This window comes from Atractosteus spatula, chromosome 14 (genome assembly GCF_055471065.1).
Source record: "Atractosteus spatula isolate fAtrSpa1 chromosome 14, fAtrSpa1.hap1, whole genome shotgun sequence".
NCBI lineage: Eukaryota > Metazoa > Chordata > Actinopteri > Semionotiformes > Lepisosteidae > Atractosteus > Atractosteus spatula.
Window position 1 is genome coordinate 40588079 of NC_142719.1, and position 19236 is coordinate 40607314.

Consider the following 19236-nt stretch of genomic DNA (forward strand, 5'->3'; position numbering starts at 1 on the left):
CAGATTCAAACAGCGATCACTCCCAAATGCAAACAATCCTTTATTGTCACCTGTAAGGTGTTTTTATGGTCTCAATAGATGAACCATTAAAACAAGAAATCAAATGTCAGCTTAAAGAATACTATTAAAAAATCCAAAGCAAATCATTATTAACCATTTGTATGCAGTCTTAGGCAATGATACAGGGCTCCTCTTGTGTTCTTTGAGCAGAAAAAGAAAAAAAGAAAAAGAAAACATGACCATTGTGACTTTTATAGCTATAGTACCTTCAAGCACTGAAGATCTTCTTCTAGTTTCTTCTGTTAAGTAAATCCAATTCAAAGAAAAAGAATGGAAATGGATCACTGGGGATGTGGGAGCACATGTAGATCTGAATCTTTTTTCTTTTATCTAATCTCAATATCATGTTGTCTTTATTAACAATAAGTGGCAATTTTATTTTGCTTTTACCTCCTTCTCAGTGTACCCCTGATCTATCAAAGCCAGACTCCAGGACATTACCTCAGATTTATGTTATGCATGGGGTATTGAAATCAGAACAGAATTACAACTGTCCATGATCATCTACAATAATAGAATTGCATTGTACGCAAGTGACAATCTGTGTTCAGTTCGGTGTATTGTAACATATTTTATTTCTTTGACACCAAACAAATTTTCATACAGTCAGACCTAGAGTCATGACAATTCCATTACCCCATTCCCTCCAGCTGTACAGATGAAACATTACCTGACAGAGCTGTGCAAATCCAGTTACCCTGACTCTTATACTGAGCCCCTGCAGAGAGAGCCATCGTGCAAGACCAAGAACATCATAACGTGCAAGTGATATAACATTTATTAACTCGGTCTTCTTTTCCGAGTGTGAGAAAAGTCAGCAGTCAACATTTATTTGTGGTTCAGTGCATTCTAGCTCCTCCAAGATGCAGCATGTTTTACTTCATGGCTCTAAAGTGGAAAATTATTTGTGTGTGTTTTAATGCTATCGGATGACATCACGATATTCGCTGCGAGAAGCGAAAGATGAATCAATGGCAGGCACTAACACCGTTGTAACTTTTATGCATGCAACAGATATTAGCTTGCTTTTGCATCATTTCTTTTAATACTTATCGTATCTCTCCTTAAATATTTCTATAAAAGTCATTCAGCCATGCAATAATAAAAACAATAAAACCCCGCTGATTTGAATTAGGGTCTCTCAGGTCCAGTTCTGTGGTTCTAACAACCTGGGTTTTTTGATCCAGTCACTGGGTTTTCAAACCCAAGGATGCTACAGTGCCTAGCACAGTGGCCCAAGTAAATAAACTATAGGAGGTTAACTGGAGGTTGCCTGTTCAGCACCTCTCTCTGACCCTAGCTCTCCTTGTTTTTACAATTATTATATAACCTCTTTGTGTTTGAGATTAAATAAAGGATGAGAAAATGAACAAGAGCATGTTAATAGTCTGTGTACATATAATATTGTTAATTAAGCTTTAAAAATGTATGATCTAGTTGGAGAACATTAGAGCACCTAAATAATCTTAATATACACCATCAGACATAAATTGAAAAATCTCAAATGATTTTTGTCCTTGAAGTACCAGTATGGAACTACACTATATACTGTAATTATAGACAGTAACTGCTAGTTTGTTTTAAGGTGCATTTTACTTGTAACACGTAAAAAGCAATAGATCCGGCCCCTTTAACCTGAAATGGCAAAAATATCGATGGTCATAGATAACATAACAACACCCATTTTTCCCATTTCCCCTCTTTTCTTTAAATGAACAGAACACTCAAACAGGTCAAAGGTGACTGAACTGCAAGCCCAAGGGCACATTCTTATTCACTCATGGTCTATTTGTGATACCGTTACAGAATGAGACATATGCTCACAATAGCCCAACCAAGAACAGATGAATTATCACAGGTCAATGCGGCTGGCTACTTATTGGCGACAGTCCCGATGGAACATAAGATGGCCTTGTTTCCTGCTGCATCACATGGTACAAATGGACCAGCTGTCCTCTTCAATCTCACTTCCATCAGTTGTCATTTATTTTCCGATTTGAAAGACACGAGTGATAGAGCACGACTAGGGAAGAGACAGGAAGGAAATGGGGAAAAGATGTCATTAAGTGTTTGTCCATTAAACACTTCCACAGCATTTGGCTTGGATGTGACTTTTTTTTAATGAAGCAGCTCTGATGAACTTCCGTATGATTGATCGTTACCCCACAACCCCAAAGTAGAGCTGGAGACTGGCGGGTTGAGCGCTTGTAACAACACTTTCAGCTCACAGTACATTTTGCATCTGACATGGGTTTGTCCTTTAAAAAAATATACTCTGGCCCCTTTTCAGCACACAGCGATTGCTCCATACTGTAGGTACTAGAGCCTAGGACAATGCTGTCTTTGGTGTGGTGTGCATTTGATGACTGCTAGTGGTCTACCTGCCTTTTCTGTGCAATATACTGGGATTTTTATGGGCGACCTCTGTCTGCCATTGCAGGAGAATGCTCATGGCAGATTGCATTTTGCCCTTGCAATGTGTGAGCCCATTCAATGATTGTGAACTTCTTGAGCACTACAGAGTTATCGTGGACTGAACCCTGCAAAAAAGACAGCTTTCCGAGGGCCGCTGTCATGCAGAGCCTGTGGCAGGAGCGGAAATGGCAAATCCCAGAAATTCAGATTGCTGTAAAGGAGAACAGCAGCACAGCAAGTTATCAAACCCGGTTCTTTGAATTAATACAACATGGATACGTTTTGAGTTCTGTCTACCTTGAATATACATTCTGTTTCAAAGCATGAAAATGTTAGCAGAGCAAAAAAATAGTTTTGAGGCATCCCTTGTAACTTGGCAGAAGCTGACTTTGAAGAAGGTTCTGTAAGACAAGTTGCTAAGCAACAGGGGGAGGGATGAGTAATAAGTCAGACCTTTTGTGTTTTAATGCAGCTCTTCTTGTCATTATGGAGTGTGAAATATGAAGGCTTTCTTTCAGATGGAGACCCAAAATTGCCATTGACATGACAATAAGTCTGCAGAAGATGTGCCAGCGAGGTTAAGTGCCCATGCCAACATGATCGACAGGTATAATTTTAAAATGCTGAGGCTTCTCTCTCTGCTGTGTAAAAGGAATGATCCTCTCACATCTCCAATGTACTGTAGTTAAATAGCAATAAAAAGTAAAGACTCCTGACATATTTAGTGAGCAACCCAGCATAAATAAATTGGATTTCTCCCCTCTATCCCTTAACATCCCCGAAATCCGTCCCTGTCGCTCCTGAGATCTGAGCATGCTCTCTATACAGTGGACGCCACACCAAAGACAGGGAGCAATGACATGGTGAGTTTTACACGGTCTAGTTTTCAGAGGGGGGTGACATATCTTCTGTAACTCGCTCAGAGCGCTGAGGCCTGCTACACGGCTCAGAGAAGCATACTTGTGACATTAATCACCCTCCCCACACATAAAATAGTGCAAATAACCAAACCTGACCACGTAAGGTAAACATTCTTAAATCCTAATTTGTTCCTGTATTTCAAATTCCCACAGTACCATTTTGTTTTCCATTTTGGATGAACTGGGTTTTATTTGTTGAGTTTTTTCACACACTGCACACAATTTTACAGCTTTCTTGTTTTTTGTCTCTATAAAACTAACCCGCTGGCCACCCCGTTTTATCGCACTAAAGAAAATTCTTGTAAAGAATATTTAATACTGATTTTAAAGCCACACTTGGTGAAACTGGACCTTCTCTCAGATGAGGGGCTGGTCTTTATGGAAAGAGTCTGTAATATCCCCTGCACAAGACGTAAGCACTTGTTACAAAACGTATTTTTCTATTTATTGAAGTAATACTCAGTCCAGAGGTTTATTGTTCCATTTATTCTATCGTAACAGTGGTCAAGTCTGCAGCGGAGAAGATACATGATCTACAAAATAGGACAGCACACTGGAGACAACTGACAGTGTGAAAAGAGCTCTGATACAATTATATTGTCCATAATAGGCGGTAGATAAGTGTGGCCTTGTCGAGTACAAATAAATTCAATAGCCAGTAGAGGCAAATAAGACCATTTCAATTTCATTAGCTCCGCAAACTTCACATCTTGTGTGCGTTTGTGCTGCCCCCTTTCATTAAGAAAATGAAGAATTAATACAAGTGATAACAATACTGATACTTGGTATTTAATAAGGAAATTAAATTTGAACCACATCTGAAAGGGGAATCCTATTGTGGACTGATCCAGACATCAGTTTTATTTTACTGCTGATTAACAACTAATTTGCTGTAGTTTTCTTTGTTGTAGTGATGGACGTCGTTAGAAATCTGTGTTCACAACAGGGTGAAAACTGCAGCCGAGAGGCACGTCCGATCGTCTGCCTGAAGAGATAAGGGGGTATAAAACACGCTCGGTGTCCGTTTCTCACAGAGCTCATTCTCCCCATAAATAAACCCCCCCAGGATTTATCTGGCCTGCTGCTCCCATAGCTCTCGTCGGGAATCTTGATTCTTAAAGCCAGCGACGAGGCAAGCTGCTCTGTAATCGCACAGCGCCAGGGGCGCGATATATAGACAAGCCGAAAGTGGCTGAGTATGCGAGGCATCCGCGCCAAATGACGGAGGAATGTCCTTCCTGTCCCGAATCGATAACAGACATTAGCAGAGGATTTAAGAAAATATATTTCACCTACTTAAGCTGAATAAGCACAGTTTGTTATGAGGAGGTTGAGTGGGGAAGGAGTCCCCCGCCTGGAGAAATCTTGACAGCCGAAACGTTTTTTTCTCTCTAAACTTTACTTGTCTCTATTATTTAATTATTTGATTTTAATGCTTGTTATTGCCCTTATGTTGCTTCCAAAATTATCTGTTGATGCTACAGCTCCCATCAGTACTGCAGTGTTCTCCCTGAGGCAAGTACAGTTTGTAGGCAGGAGTCGATAGACAGTAGGTTTATTACCGCTGACTTTGAACGATGCCTTTTGTTTGCACGTTTCTTTGTATGATTTTAGTAAATATTGCCCTTATGAATACAAAATCATATCTCAAAGCTAGCAGAGCAATGTGCACAGTGAGCCCTCCACACTTCCACACCTGTGTGACCTCTTCATCAATATGTCAGGTCCTGCACCAGACCAAACCATCAGATAGACACAGTTTCACTTTGTGCTCAGTGCACAGAAATACTAATTACTTCTCTCTCAGGGTCTCATGGGATAGAAGGATAAGGTAAACATTTCACTGAATCTGGTTTTTCTACCTTTTTTTTGTTCCTATTCCCTGCTATTCCTGCTTCAAAACCTCAGATTCAGGTCCTAAAACCATGTCGCATGTAAAATAAGTGTGCCCCACTTTCTAATCGAAGAAACAAGAAAAGCACTAACAGAAAAAAGTGTTATTTTTAGCCCATCCGCCTTCAGACGCCCTTGGTACGGTACTTCATCAATAATGTAGCCTTCAGAGCTTCAAAGGCGATGAACCACACAGACAGCTACTGTATTAACTTTCACAAGAACTCACAGGCAGCTGGAAGCTTCCCCAGCACTTGGTTTGGATTCTTGAAATCCTCAAAACTCATCCACATGTGAGCCAGCTATTACAATTGATCTGCACTCAGGTAGAAGCTCAGTCAACAGCAAAGTGTATGTGTGAGCCATTGTCCTCAAAGCTCCTCAGTCGCTATGGGAACAGACAGCTAAAGATGACATGAGAACAAAGTAATTGCAGGAAATGAAGTATCATTTACCATAGGCTCCACAGCATATGTTCAGATGGGCCACCTTAAACTCCTTCAACTCCTATTGAATAGATCCTACTGATCCTACCTTCAGAGGATCCGTGTCCTTATGGTACCAGTCATAAGCTTGTTCCTGCTCCAGTGAGAAGCCTCACTGTTGTCTGAAGTGACAGCAAACTGTTTAAAATGAAAGCTGTGGTCAGTGGCAGGCATTGAGTAGGCACAACAGAAATCCACAGTTCCAGTGACAATAAATATCGCATGACTTTTTAATCAGCTGTAAATCAGGGATAATTTTCATTATTAGTTGCAGGCATCAAATGAAGGACAGAGAATGAAAATAAATCATATCGAATAAAGTGCTGGATCTAATTCTCGACCATGTTTTGAAGGTTAGCTTGATGTGCAAGGCTATTAGTATTACATTTAGACCAGGTGTCGATTTATGTCTTCAGGAAGATTATGCATTGACTTTAAGGCAAATCCTTACCATTATTCAGTAATGATTTAGGACTGTATTGAATTCCCCTGGCTCATCATATTATAAGGAAGATCAATGATTGTGATCAATTTTTTTTTTAGTTTTTAAAATATCAGTCGCAATTTCCCACAATGCTGAAAAACAATCTTCTGGATTTGCTGTGTCCAGTTTCAAGATAAAGTAAAGAAAAAACATAATAAAAAAATTCAAACATTTAAAATATGTAAAATAAATATATATTAATAATACAATTAGTTATAAATGCACTATTTAAGAACACTATTTCATTGAATGGTATAAAAATACTAGGATGCATGAATGAAATGGATACACGGCACAGTCTTGATTTATTATAAATGATCTATTAATATATTCTTCTGTGACTCATGTGAACTGTAAAATCATGTTCCTGTGTCCTGCAGCCCACTAGTTTCTTTAAGCAATTGCCACCGCTGTCCTGTCGTGGACACTGCTCTTTCTCAGGCATAAAACAGCCAGAGTTGGCTGTCTGTTCATTAACAAAACATTGGACATCTGGGCGTCTGTGAATTGCATTTTTGCCCTTTTATTATGACAAGTATACAATGTTATTTATAGTCCCTTCTATGACATGAAAAGACACGAGAGCAGGGGAGAGAGGCAATGAGGGGGAGCACAGAATGCACACCCACTTAATGGTTAAGGTGTTGCCTTGGAAACATAAGCTATAGTCTCCCTTGCAAAACAGACTCAGGGTCAGGGTGGTAATATCAAAAGAAATAAAGCATTACAGCTACATACTTGAGTTGAAAGGCATAACTCACAGGATGGACTCGAAATTCATTATATTTATAATTAAAATGGTGCTCTTGACCATTCTGCCTACTGTTCAATAAACTTTGTTACTTCAATGGCAGCCGATTTTGTTTCAGATCTCCTGAATCGCTGTGAGATCTTTAAGTTCTAAATGAAATGAGATCAGAACTGACGAAAATCGCCTGCTCCCCTCATCTTTTCGGCTTTTTTCCTCAGATAGCTGAAGTAAACACTGCCGGAGTTTACTGCAAATCACACTGAGCACAATGGGTAATTGAGGCATGAAGCACACCTAGTTAAAATCCCCGAATACTGCTTTTCAAAAGTCACCAGTTAAAAAAGACACATCAGGTGTATCAGGAAATTGGATCATTTAGTGGAATACAGAGCTCATTTCTTTTGTGCATTCTTTTTAATAAGTGTATTGGAGGAATAGAAAGAAAAAGACGTGAATGAGATGGAAGTTTAGCTGTGGAAACTGCCAAGGCAAACTGCTGCTTATCAGTTATCCCATGTGGAAGAGTAATATGAATGAATATGTCCCGAGAGCACTTTATAGATCTATGCTCAAATATATAAAAATGGCCCAAAACACTAAAAAAAGCATTGAAAATATGTGCATGGATAAAATTTGCTCATCTATAAGTATATTTTTATTTATACAAATTTCACCGCATCATTGCGATCACTGCACTCCAACCAGCACAGTAAGCCTTTTAAAGATAACATTGTTCTGGGTTTTTCTGCACCAGGGAAATCGTCTTATTGCACTTAAAATGTATCTCTTGACTGAACTGGGAGTACCTCGAAGAAAGGATAATGGATGCAATCCAAGCTTATCCCAACACTTTTGTTTTAGAACTTATTTAAATTATTTCTTATTGTCTACCCACCCAATGTGGAGGTTTGGCGCTGACTGGAGGAGAGATGCACCCCTAACTGACACTACTGCATGCTCTCTGAGAGGACATGGAGGTGGCTACTTCATCGATCCGGGAGCGGATGGATCCCAGTCTTACCCCTGCCTACGCCTGGCCAATTGTGAACTGCCCCGTGGCACACTCCTGTTACAGTCAGCTAGTGACATGACCCAGGCTGGCATTCAAGACACCTGCAGTAGTTCATACTGTGCTCTCGTCTGTTGGTGATGGTTTGTGTTGTAACAGAAAAAATAAGTTCTGGATCCCGAGATGAAGTTAAACAGATGAGTTTTATTGCATGCAAGGAACAACAAAACCGAAGTATTGTTCAAAGTGCCGGTACAAAACTTCCAGTTTATATAGCCCTTTTCTGCCGCTTCTGACGTAGCTCATTACTATGGTAATATCCCTTTGCTGCCGCTTCTGACGTAGCTCATTACTATGGTAATGGGGGAGGTCACGGTGTTCGGACAGTGCAGACTTTGGCCAAATGGTCAGGGTTATGTTTCCGTCCCTGGGGGGTTTCCTATCTGACATCTGGAATCCTTATCAGTTATCCCCCTTTCTTGCCATAACTCTAGCCTGTTACTTAGAAGTCCAGTCCTCATGCAGAAAGGAATCAGTTAACCCCTTCTTCACATCTTGTGTCTTTCTTCATTTGCATAACCCAACACCATGAGAAAATCAATAGGCAACTGACTGCGGGTGGGAGCATCAGGTAGGCATTACAGCTTTCTGCACATCAGTGAAGAAACAATTGGTGAACATGGAAGCTAAGTATGCAGGTACAACTAAATGCATGTTAGATATTTCTAAATAATAAATATTTCTATCAGTGCATACTGTACCATGTACCAGCTGGTAAACCAAAACTGACTAGGCTGGAAACAATCTGATACTATCTTTTATTTTTCCCAGCGGCAGTAGAACAGTCAAGTGGAGAGTGTCTTGTAATTGCTTCATATTATTCTCAGTAGATCTTGAACAAAGCAATAAAATGGGCAGCTGATTTTAATTGAATTAGATTTAATGGAACAATTAGAGGTACTGTAGGAGATGCTTCAGAGGAGCAGTCCTCCTAACAGCACCAAAAAGGTCAGGCTGTACTGGCAGACGGCTTGTCTCGCCCCTCGTGGATTCAGGGCTTTTCAACAGCATCAGCACTTGTACAGTACCACCACAACATCCTTCCTCTTTCTTTCCAGCACTGCAGTGTAATCTTCCTCTGACAGCTCTAATAAAAAAGGGCAATTATCGCCGAGCACGAAAAAAAACCAACAAATCCCGTTGAGAATGGGCGAAGCTTATCTAGTGAAAGCTGGTGGTTTAGCGCTGCTGTAAAACAGGACTGTGGGTTTCCAGCAGGGATTTTATTTGTGTATGTTATCCTTGTATCAGACATCTCGGCTAAAGTAAAGGGGCCATGGAAAAAAAAGAAAGAAAACGAGTTGTTTTTTTTCCAGAACCTCAAAGGAGTAGAATGGGGGGAGTGACAGTAATTGTCAAAACATGCCTTAAGCTGACTCGGTAACCCCCCCTGCTGCTGGGGCTTCAAATAAGCAGGACTCTATTATCCATACATACAGTCTATCCAAGGCAAATGGTGGTCTAAATTGTATTAGGGTTTAATGTAATGCAGGAGCTCAGGAACAGTATCAAATTCTAGGATTTACTGATGCATTTGACTGATTTTAATCTAGGCTTTTTCTCATTATATGTGTGGGGTTTTTTTTTAAAAAAACCTTGAGTGCAAGGTGTAATATGAAGCTCATCACTTCGGCAAGCCAGACAGAGAAAGTGAGATAGAAGTGCAGCTGAAAGCAGTTTGTACGGCTGACATCACATTTTAAAAGAAGATAAATACGTTTACATAAAAACTCGATTATCTGTTGTAAGAGCTGTCTGGCTATACAGCATCAGAGTTCTTTTTATAGTGCTTCTTCATTTTTAAAATCTCGCTCATGTCAAGTGGGCTAAAAGGCCTCCTAGTCTTTTGAAGGAAGACAGGTAATAAAGAGACTTCAGGGCTGCAGGAAGAGAAGGCTGGCATTCACTGTCCATGTCGGAGGTGCTGTTGGAGCAAGGCAGAAGCAGCAAGGAGTGAAGTGCAAGATCAAAAAGAAATTTGTGGCCATTCAAACCTAAAGCAATCTATCTGAAAGCTCAAACCCCAGGGTGCGTCTTCAATTAGAGCCTCCAGAATTCAAACATCCATTTGCTTTATCCAATTTAAAGTCACGAGGGACCCAGAGGCTTATCCCCACAAGCAACAGGCACAAGGCAAGATATTCCAGGATGGGATGCCAGTCTCAGGGGACACAGGGCAGACACACACACACACACACACACACACACACACACACACACACACACACACACACACTTACACCAGGGCCTGTTTTCCAAGAAGTCAATTCACCTGCCAGCATGTCTTTGGACTGTGAGAGGAAACTGGAGCACCCAGAGGAAACTCACAAGAACTTGGGGAGAATATACAAACACCACACAGACAGCACCCCAGGTCTGAAATTGAACTTCATTAAATATCTGGGACAGTGATATTTAAGTTATATTTTTTCTGTGCCTTCTATAAACCATGATAAGCCGTACTCCTAGACTTGTTGATCTGAAGTATCACTAGTTACAGCTGAAAATAACATCCATTCTAACAATATCCAAGATTGATAATCTTCGTAGTCTACGATTAGTATGGATTGGGATCTGTGAATCTGCAGACAAGGTTTTTTCTCCTTTTGTAAAATAAATGCATTAAGCTTTGAAAATGGGCCCGAGGACTATTACGTTAGGGTTTCTGGGAATAGTGAAGTACAGAAATCACAGTTTAAAACTGGCTTTGTGTACACAGCGGTTAGCATTTTACACAATCTCACGATCGTCATCCCTCCTCTTAAGGGTGCTCCGACCCTTTCGTATTTTAGTTGATTACATGCACCTGCCCCTGTTTAGCCTGTTATTCCTCGCTCAGCATCGGAAGCCCGGAAGCCCGCGGGTCCAGGAGAGACCCGACGGCATCGGCTTCATCGCGGCGTCCTGACCGTCTGAGTCCGGGGCCGGGAGTGCCTGGTCTTGTTACCCTGGTTTTATCTTTTGGTTCCCTGTTCCTGATCCTGTTCCGGATTTTAACCTTGTCTGTCTTGGATGGTTCTCCCGGCACCTGGCCCCTGGACTGCGCCCCGGATTCCCCCTTTTGGACTGTTGGGACTTGTTCGCCTGTGCCACACCACCGGATCACCGCGGTCACACACCCCCCCTCCCCTCTCCCCCCGTCTGTCCTCCCGTCCTGATCTTCATTGTGTTTTCCCAGTTGTCCTTCTCCACTTATATTCCGGATTATACTGTCTGGATAGGGTCCTGAACTACACTTCACGTTACACTCTGATAATGGAGTATTGTACCTAATTATTAAAAAAATTGAAGAAACATACAGGAAGTACTCAGAACAGCCACCCCTGTTTAATCCCAATTCATTATTTAGCAAAGATTTTATTGGCAGCACAAAAAAGTACTTATTCACCTAAAATGACATCTCTACCCGGATTTTCCTTTAATGGAACTTGAAGTAAAACCACAAGCCTTGCTTTAAAAGTTTCCTTTTGTCTCCTCCATCAGTTATTTAGAAGTTGGATGTGTCAACTGAGTTAAACAGCACTGTTCTCTGTTCTGCCAGTCACTGAAAACTTAAGTTTCTAATCACTTTTATGGCAACAAAAAAAACCCATCAGCAGGCTCATTATATTGATTGCTTTCTTTGCTCTGTGCAGACAAGTTACTTAATATTGCTTAATTTGCAGGCATTTGCAAGAAGGGTTGATATGAATTGATTTCAAACTGCTTTCCTTTGCCCCTTGGGTAGAATTTAGAGCTTGTCTCTGAGTGTTTCCATCTGTTTTCTCCGTTGAAGGAGAATACATTAGAATTCTGTATGAACATCCAGCCGAAACTCTCAGAGCGTCTTGAGCCTGTCATCTGCTTAGAACCAATGTGATCATTATCTCAAAGTACAGTATAGTGTCTGTCTTTTAAATGCTGCTCAGCAAAATGAAAACTAAATAGGGTGCAAGTTAATCTATAAGACAATACCTGAAGTGTTGTGTTGAAAAGCAAGCATTCCTTTTTTGTCTAATTAAATCTTGTTGATTAAGGACCATTGTTGAACAGACTATGTGGCATGAATCACACATAGTTCATTAAAACTGTTTTCTGAATCAAAGACAAGCAATAACAGCATTAGTGGAATGAAAAAGTGTATTTTCAGTTTCCTATGTAATGTTTAGCTGGGAAAATAACCCATCTATCAATGCAGGCACATTCTGTTGCTGTGCACCATGACTCTGGCACTCTCATATTTCATATTACCTTGCTCAGTTTGTCTGTGTTTGTACCTGCATAAGTCTGTTGTACAGCACATTGGGATACACTTATGAAAGGCTCTGTATGATATCATAATAATTAATAATAATTCCTTACACTTATAGAGCGCTTTTCTGGACACTCCACTCAAAGCGCTTTACAGGTAATGGGGATCCCCTCCACCACCACCTGTGTGCAGCCCCACCTGGATGATGCCACGACAGCCATAGTGCACCAGAACGCTCCCCACACATCAGCTATCAGTGGGGAGGAGAGCAGAGTAATGAAGCCAATTCATAAATGGGGATTAATAGGAGGTCCTGACTGGTAAAGGCAAGAGGGAAATTTGGCCAGGACGCCAGGGCTACACCCCTACTCTTTTCAAGAAATGCCCTGGGATCTTTAATAACCATGGAGAGTTCAGTTTTATGTCTCATCTGAAGGACGGTGGTTTTGTTGCAGAATAGTGTTCCCATCACTACACTGGTGCATTATGACCCACATGGACCACAGGGTGAGCGCCCGCTACTGGCCCTACTAACACCTCTTCCAGCATCAACCTTGTTTTTCCCAGGAGGTCTCCCATCCAGGTACCAATCAGGTTCACAGCTGCTGTGCTTCAGTGGGCTGCCAGTTGTGAGTTGCAGGGTGATATAGCTGCTGGCAAATATAAACATTATTAACAGTATGAAAAGGATATTATGCATTCCAGCCACACTATCACCAGTTTCACATACTCTCATACATGGGCCAGCTGATCACTGGGCTGTCCAGTACACGCATCACACGCACAGCCCCTGTGTCAGGATGTGTTAGCAGTCTGCTTTGACAGATCGCACAGATGTGTCTGAATTTTCTCAGGAGGCAGTCAGGCAGAGAGCCAGAGCTGCTGTCTGAATGCTCGGAAAATCTGCTCGACAGGACAGAAGTCCACATGGTATAGGAATTGGCTGTCAGTTTCTTGAACTTTTTTCGAATTAGTTTGCAAAGCCCACCCTCCTGAGTTTCCAGAGACACCTGTGACTGATGAGGACCCTCTAATTTCATTCCACGTCTGGGGCATGTCCTGTTGGCCTTTTCGTCTATGTAGGTTTAAACGGGAGGTTCGCTCTGGAGGAATGACATTCAGCAAGTCTCTGTTGGCAAGATGCTGGTTGAGATGTATCACACGTTTTTTTTAAATGAGGGGAAATGAAAGGTCACAACCTATTGATGAAAAGCTATGCAGTGATCTTTCAGGAGGAGATTATGTTTTATTTCATCAGATAAATCTCCTAATATTACTGAGAGGACGATATGGTGCTGTGCCATGTGGCTGTACTGCAGTTTCTCTGGTAATGTTTTGCTAAAAGGCCACACAATATAACCTCAGGCCTCAAAAGCAGAAAATTAGTTGGATGTCTCTCTATCTAGAGAATTCTTTAGGAATTCAAGCTTGCTCCAAATTAGATGACATGACTCACTTGAATAATCTAGTTCACATAATTACTCTTCATTAAATATTTGTTTTTCCATGGGTGATGTTGGTTAGGGATAGACTGAACTAAAATGTCTTCTTCTTTTTCTTTGAAAGGCTCCAAAATACAGTCCTTTCATCCTTTTACTTAGTTGCTGTAAGTTCATTTTCAGACATTGTGCTCTTTTATCAAACACACAGTTTAGAGTGCATGGCTCTGTGCAGTCTTGGAGTTCTGCAGTGTAGACATCAGGAGGAAGGGATGAAACTAGTAGTTTCAGAGCCATTACCAGAAGTTTATGGGGAACTAAGGTTAGCATCGCTCCTTAACTCCACACACGATGATTAACTGGAGAGAAAACAGAGAATTTTTTCTACGTTGTGGTGTAAATTGGGAAAAAAAATACAACCTGTTGAGACACCTTCAGAGAGTCTTTCAAAGTGCTCAAAAAGTACACATTATCAACACCTTGATGCCAATAGAATTTCACTCTTACTATTTTTGTTCTAGAAATATGTGCGTACAAAATTCCCTATTTACAACCTATCTGTGTAATAACATTCCTGCATCATAAACTGATGCAGGCAGTGATTTGAACTTTTTCTGACTCTTTATTAAGGCAGCCCTCATCTTAGAAAGACATAAAACAGCAAAACTCACAGTCAGAAGGCTAAAAACGTACCTCACAGACAGCAGAGAAGAAGTCTATTAACCTCTTGCTGAACAACAATTTTCCAGTTATTTAGTTTGTTGTTAGGAAAATGATGTTATAATTGCTCTGCTCCTTTGGTATTTCATCTGTTTTAATTTCAAGCTGTGACAGAAACCTTTCATTCTGCTATGTGAAACAAGAGTGGAACAGATTTTCCTGTCCTTTTTTAATTAATTTGATGTGTATTCATGATTTTAGTCCTACAGTTTTTCTTGAAGCAGAAAGAAAATAATTCACACAGAAAAAAAAAAACAGACACAAATGAAAGCCATTGTTTTGAATCAGACTGCCAGGCCAAGGCTAGACTGCACAGTGTTTTCAATTCCAGTGGCAATACTATTAGCACACCTACAGGCATTAAGGTTTGTCTTGAATACTGTCTGCTGAAATAACATAATGTGGCAGTTAATATTAACTCCCTGGAGCAGAGACTGGAAATTCAAGAACTCTGCGCATTTACTTTCTTTTACAATTTGCTGACACTTGCCTCCTCGATTTCCCGAATTTTGTTCCTAGAACAGTATGGTGTTCTCTGTTTTGTAGACCTCTTTCTTCTTTCTGCACCTCATCTTTAGGCCAAGGCATGTCTTTCTCCATGTTCACAGCCTGGTCCTGTCTCCTCTCCTCGAAGTGATATTCTCTGCTGCTCCACACAAGCGTAAACGCACCGTTCTGGAACAGAGTGCAGGCGAACTGTACCAGAACGGCTTTGGAATGAGCCGGATGAGCATATGTAGCGTCCTGCCACAGAAGGAAAGCACTGAGTCACTGATACTGGACATGATTTATTATACCTCTCACCGTCAGCTACTGAGGAAGACAGGAGGAGCACAGAAGGTCACTGCATTGTAATCGTGATGCTTCAGAGAACCCCAGTGTGTCAGTGTGATGTTTTTTTTTTTGTTGTTGAAACACAGTTACAGAACCCTGCGGCTGGATTTTTTCTTGTTGGCTTTGTTTGCGTATTATCGAGGAAGGCAGATGGTGAAACGTTTGAGAGCCTCTAGCCGGTGTTTGATGAATGGAAAGGCGGAGGGGCAAGTTGCTGCCCCTGTCGCTGAGGCCGGGGGCAAACAGGTGAAATCGCTGGCTGGGCTCTCTGACGCTAGATCCCAGGACAGCTGCTCCTGCCCGGGCGGGGGGGGGGGGGGGGGGGTGCCAGGAATTCAGAGAAGCTGCATGCCAGCCAGCGAAACTTATACTCAGAGGCCTGCCACATTAGAGGGCTGTGACCTCTCGGAGCAACAGGGGCTGTTCAGAATCCCCATAGCATTTGTGCTATTTGGACAAGCAGCAATTAAGAAAACTGGGGAACACTAGTGAATCAGGTGGAGATGAGTGTTATATGTGATATATGCAGCTCTAAATTTATAAAGTCAGGTGGTGTCAGTGCAGTTCCTAGGAGTTCTTTGGGACTTTTGGATTTTAAATTTGCTACTGCTGACAAACTTTTAGCCCTTGTTTTAAAATAATTTCCTATGTGCTTTTTGGAAGATTCCAACCCACTATAAATCCAGCAGTGAAACAGCACACAGACTAGATTACCAACCTCACACAAAGACTAAGACAAGACTGACTACTACATCACGAGGGCCAGGTTAAATACCCCAAGCTCCACCCCCCAGCTCCACTTGATTGACAGGTCAGCCTCCATTTAAACCAGACAGGAGTTAGGATCTGTAACCTGATCCAGAAGGCGGGAGGGGGGACACATTCTGAGGATAAGGACAACACTGTGGATCTACAAAAGGCAGCACAGATACAGAAAACAATAGTTAATTTACCATAAGCAAAATATAAATAAAAAGATTATATATAAGAAATTTTGCCTTTCTTTCTTTCCCTAAATTAAAACAAAGAAGAAACAGGAAAGTGAATTATGGACATGGGAGTTAACGAAAGACCACGTCAGGGATCATGTGATGAGGGTGTGTCACAACCTTCATCATACATCCATTATCAGAACACTGCCCCCTGCAGGTGAGGGGGTACTGCAACCTGGAGCCCATCCTGGAAGATTACGACAGAAAGCAGAACTACACCCCGGACAAGTCACCGGTCCAGCAAGTTGTTAATATTTTAATTAAAACATCAACAGGAAGAAGACCCTTTCATTTATGTTGCTGCTTCAACTTCATTCTTCTCATGTAAAGAAAAAGATGAGACAGTGAAAAGGGTATCATGATGAAAGAGCTCCGATCCGAAGAGTTACAGTGAAAAGAAAACCAGTAGGTGGAGTCATGCCCCCCCCCAAAATAATTTTTACTAATCCATGCTTTTCCAAAATCCCACTTCCACTCAGTTAGAAAAACACTAAAAAACCAGTGCTAGAGTCCCAAGTGATGCCCATTAAGTAATTTGTTGCTGCCAGAATGATAGCTTTCATGTCCAGTCATGGCACGTAATTGCTAAACGCCATAATTATGTGTTCTTTCACTTCACTGTGTCATCAGGAGTGCCTATCTTTCGACTGGAGCCTCACAATCAGACCGGTGATGGTGGTGTGATGAAAGCTTGTACCTTGTCATAGCCGGAACATCCCAGGAAACAGGTTTCCAGTTCCGAGGCTGGAATGTCGTGACTCTGTTCGTGGAGAAAAAAAATGCTCAAATAAAAAACCAATAAGCTTGCATCGATTATGTCGAAGTGAAGTAAGACGCACCGGGCTGGGTCTCCACATAGGTTGATCGCTTTGTCAGAGCTGTGTGTGTGAGGTCTGGAACAGTAAGACAAATGTGCAGATGTACTGTACATGTGTTGCTCAGTAATGTCCAGTAGCTGGTTCTGGGTAAGAGGGTGGGTTTAAAATAGGGGAGGCTGTATGTGCATGCGTGAACAGCCCTATACACGTGTTTTTCTCATTTCACTGCTGAAGGATGAGTGAGGGATACTGGGTGGCTCGTTTGCATTTGAAGCCGGAGTGTTTGGTTTTCTGTTAAGTGTGGAGTCAGCTGTCCTGCAGGGAAGAGAGCGAGCGAGAGGCAGAAACCTGAGCCGGGCCTGAGCTCACTTCCTTGATTTACTTCACTTCAGATGCAAAATGTGACATCTGCAGCCCTGAGCCAGGGTTGTATGCAGCTATACCCCCCCCCCCTCAACAACCCCCCTCCTGCCCCCCACAGCAGATGACACCCAGACCTCGCAAGGAAAGACCCTTGCTGTTTGTCTGTACGGACACCCTGCACAATCCCCCAGCCGGCAGAACTTGAGGAAGGGTCGGCTCTTTCCCGTTTGCTGGAATGGTATCTGTTCATTAACTGTGGAGTGCCACACTGGTAAGGCTGAAGAATTTGCATGAAGTCGTTTTTCTATTTTCCCCATGGAACAGTTACTGGCATTGGGGGGGGGGGATTTGGGGAATCGAAATAAGATGATTTTCAAAGCTTCTGGCTGCGGTGTGAGATTTTCTAAATCCAGAAAGGTCTCAAGTAAGCACTCTCAAAACAATACTTGACAAAAATAAAACGTTCATGTCTGTATGTCAGCATTGTCCCTTAATCGTCTGTACATAGTCTTAGAAAAATTAGCTCCAAACCAAAAGGCTTTGAAAATCAGCCCTTGGTGATGTGTTTTTAAAGGGTGCTATAGTCATCCATGAGGAAATGCCATTGGTCTGATAATGGTTTAAGTGCGAGAAAGAACTTAACATGACAGGAAGCTGCTGTAACTTTGCTGACTTGTTTCTCTTTTTTTTTTAAGTAGGAAACAAAAAACTTTATTCTGGTGTTTTCAGCATGTAGAGATGAAACATTCTGTTTTTTCTTCCTTCTATCCACTTTTCTGCATGAAAAAACTGCTCCTGTAAACCGATGGTCACTTGCATGAAGAGCAATTTAGCAGAAATGCCAAACTGGCAGAAATCATATACTGAAAACAAAAAACATCATGAAAATCATATGATATCTGTGCGAACGTGTTCTAGAATTGCAGAAAAGAAATACTTTCACATTGTGGAAGTTCTGCAACAGTATTACAGGACTATTTCAGTAGCAGCGAGAGGTCCAGCCTGGGGAATTGATTAGTGAGGTGATGGAATACACAGCACAGTGCATGAGGCAATTCAGCATTCCAGGAGGTGGGTCTGGATAAGTTATTCTGCAGTTCTGACATACCAAGAGCTCAGGATGGCTGTGAGGGCTAGAGAGCTAACAATATTGTGAAAAACATCTTCAGCCCAGAGCAGCTACAACGCCTCAGGTATGCTTACAGTCACATGAGCCATTTGCTTTTCTTTGATCATGGGGAACGTCTGTAGGTACTATGGATCTCATCTCCTCCACTTCACTAAAGCCAGGCAGCTGTAAGACCTCAATGACCTTTCCTCTTGGCATTTGAGATGAGAATTCAAGTGTCTTCCTCTGCAAACCATGAACACATCACACTATGGCAGCGAGCCCCGGTGCTCCATTAGCTCGGAGGTGTGGATGATGCTTCTGTGCACTGAAAGGTGAAGGGCTTTCTATCTCAAGGTGCCTTGGAAAGGGTCTCGAGTAAGAAGAGCTGTGTGCATATTGAAGTGTACTTCACTGGCAAGCTTGAAAATAATTGAATATCGACTTTGACTAGTGATTGCAAAGGTTAGCTACAGTATTTGCAGAAGACATGGCCCTGTGTCATTTTCTTTATGTTTTCCTATATTTTTCTTAATTGATTTATAAACCATTTTGGGGGCACTGCTTTCTATCCTTGGATTTGCTTACTCTTAGGTTGAATTTGTCCTGTGTTTCAAGAAAATCTTTGAACTGTTACCATATATTATCTACTGA

At 41.6% G+C, this 19236-nt stretch overlaps 1 protein-coding gene and 1 long non-coding RNA gene across 2 annotated transcripts in view; one reads left to right on the plus strand and one right to left on the minus strand.

The window, feature by feature from the left end:
* Nucleotides 1-630: 630 nt before the first annotated feature.
* On the minus strand, nt 631-15161 carry LOC148821341 (uncharacterized). The gene is made up of 4 exons (XR_016094146.1): nt 14958-15161; nt 12862-12958; nt 5823-5911; nt 631-2083 (listed from the first exon to the last, which is right to left on the minus strand). It is a non-coding gene; the product is annotated as an uncharacterized LOC148821341 (long non-coding RNA).
* A 2439-nt stretch (nt 15162-17600) lies between these two features.
* The window catches only part of myot (myotilin), a 28871-nt gene continuing 27235 nt past the window's right edge, over nt 17601-19236 (plus strand). Inside the window, exon 1 of the mRNA XM_088931893.1 lies at nt 17601-17745. The gene's annotated coding sequence lies outside the window, so the exon portion shown is untranslated. The remainder of the gene's footprint in view (nt 17746-19236) is intronic.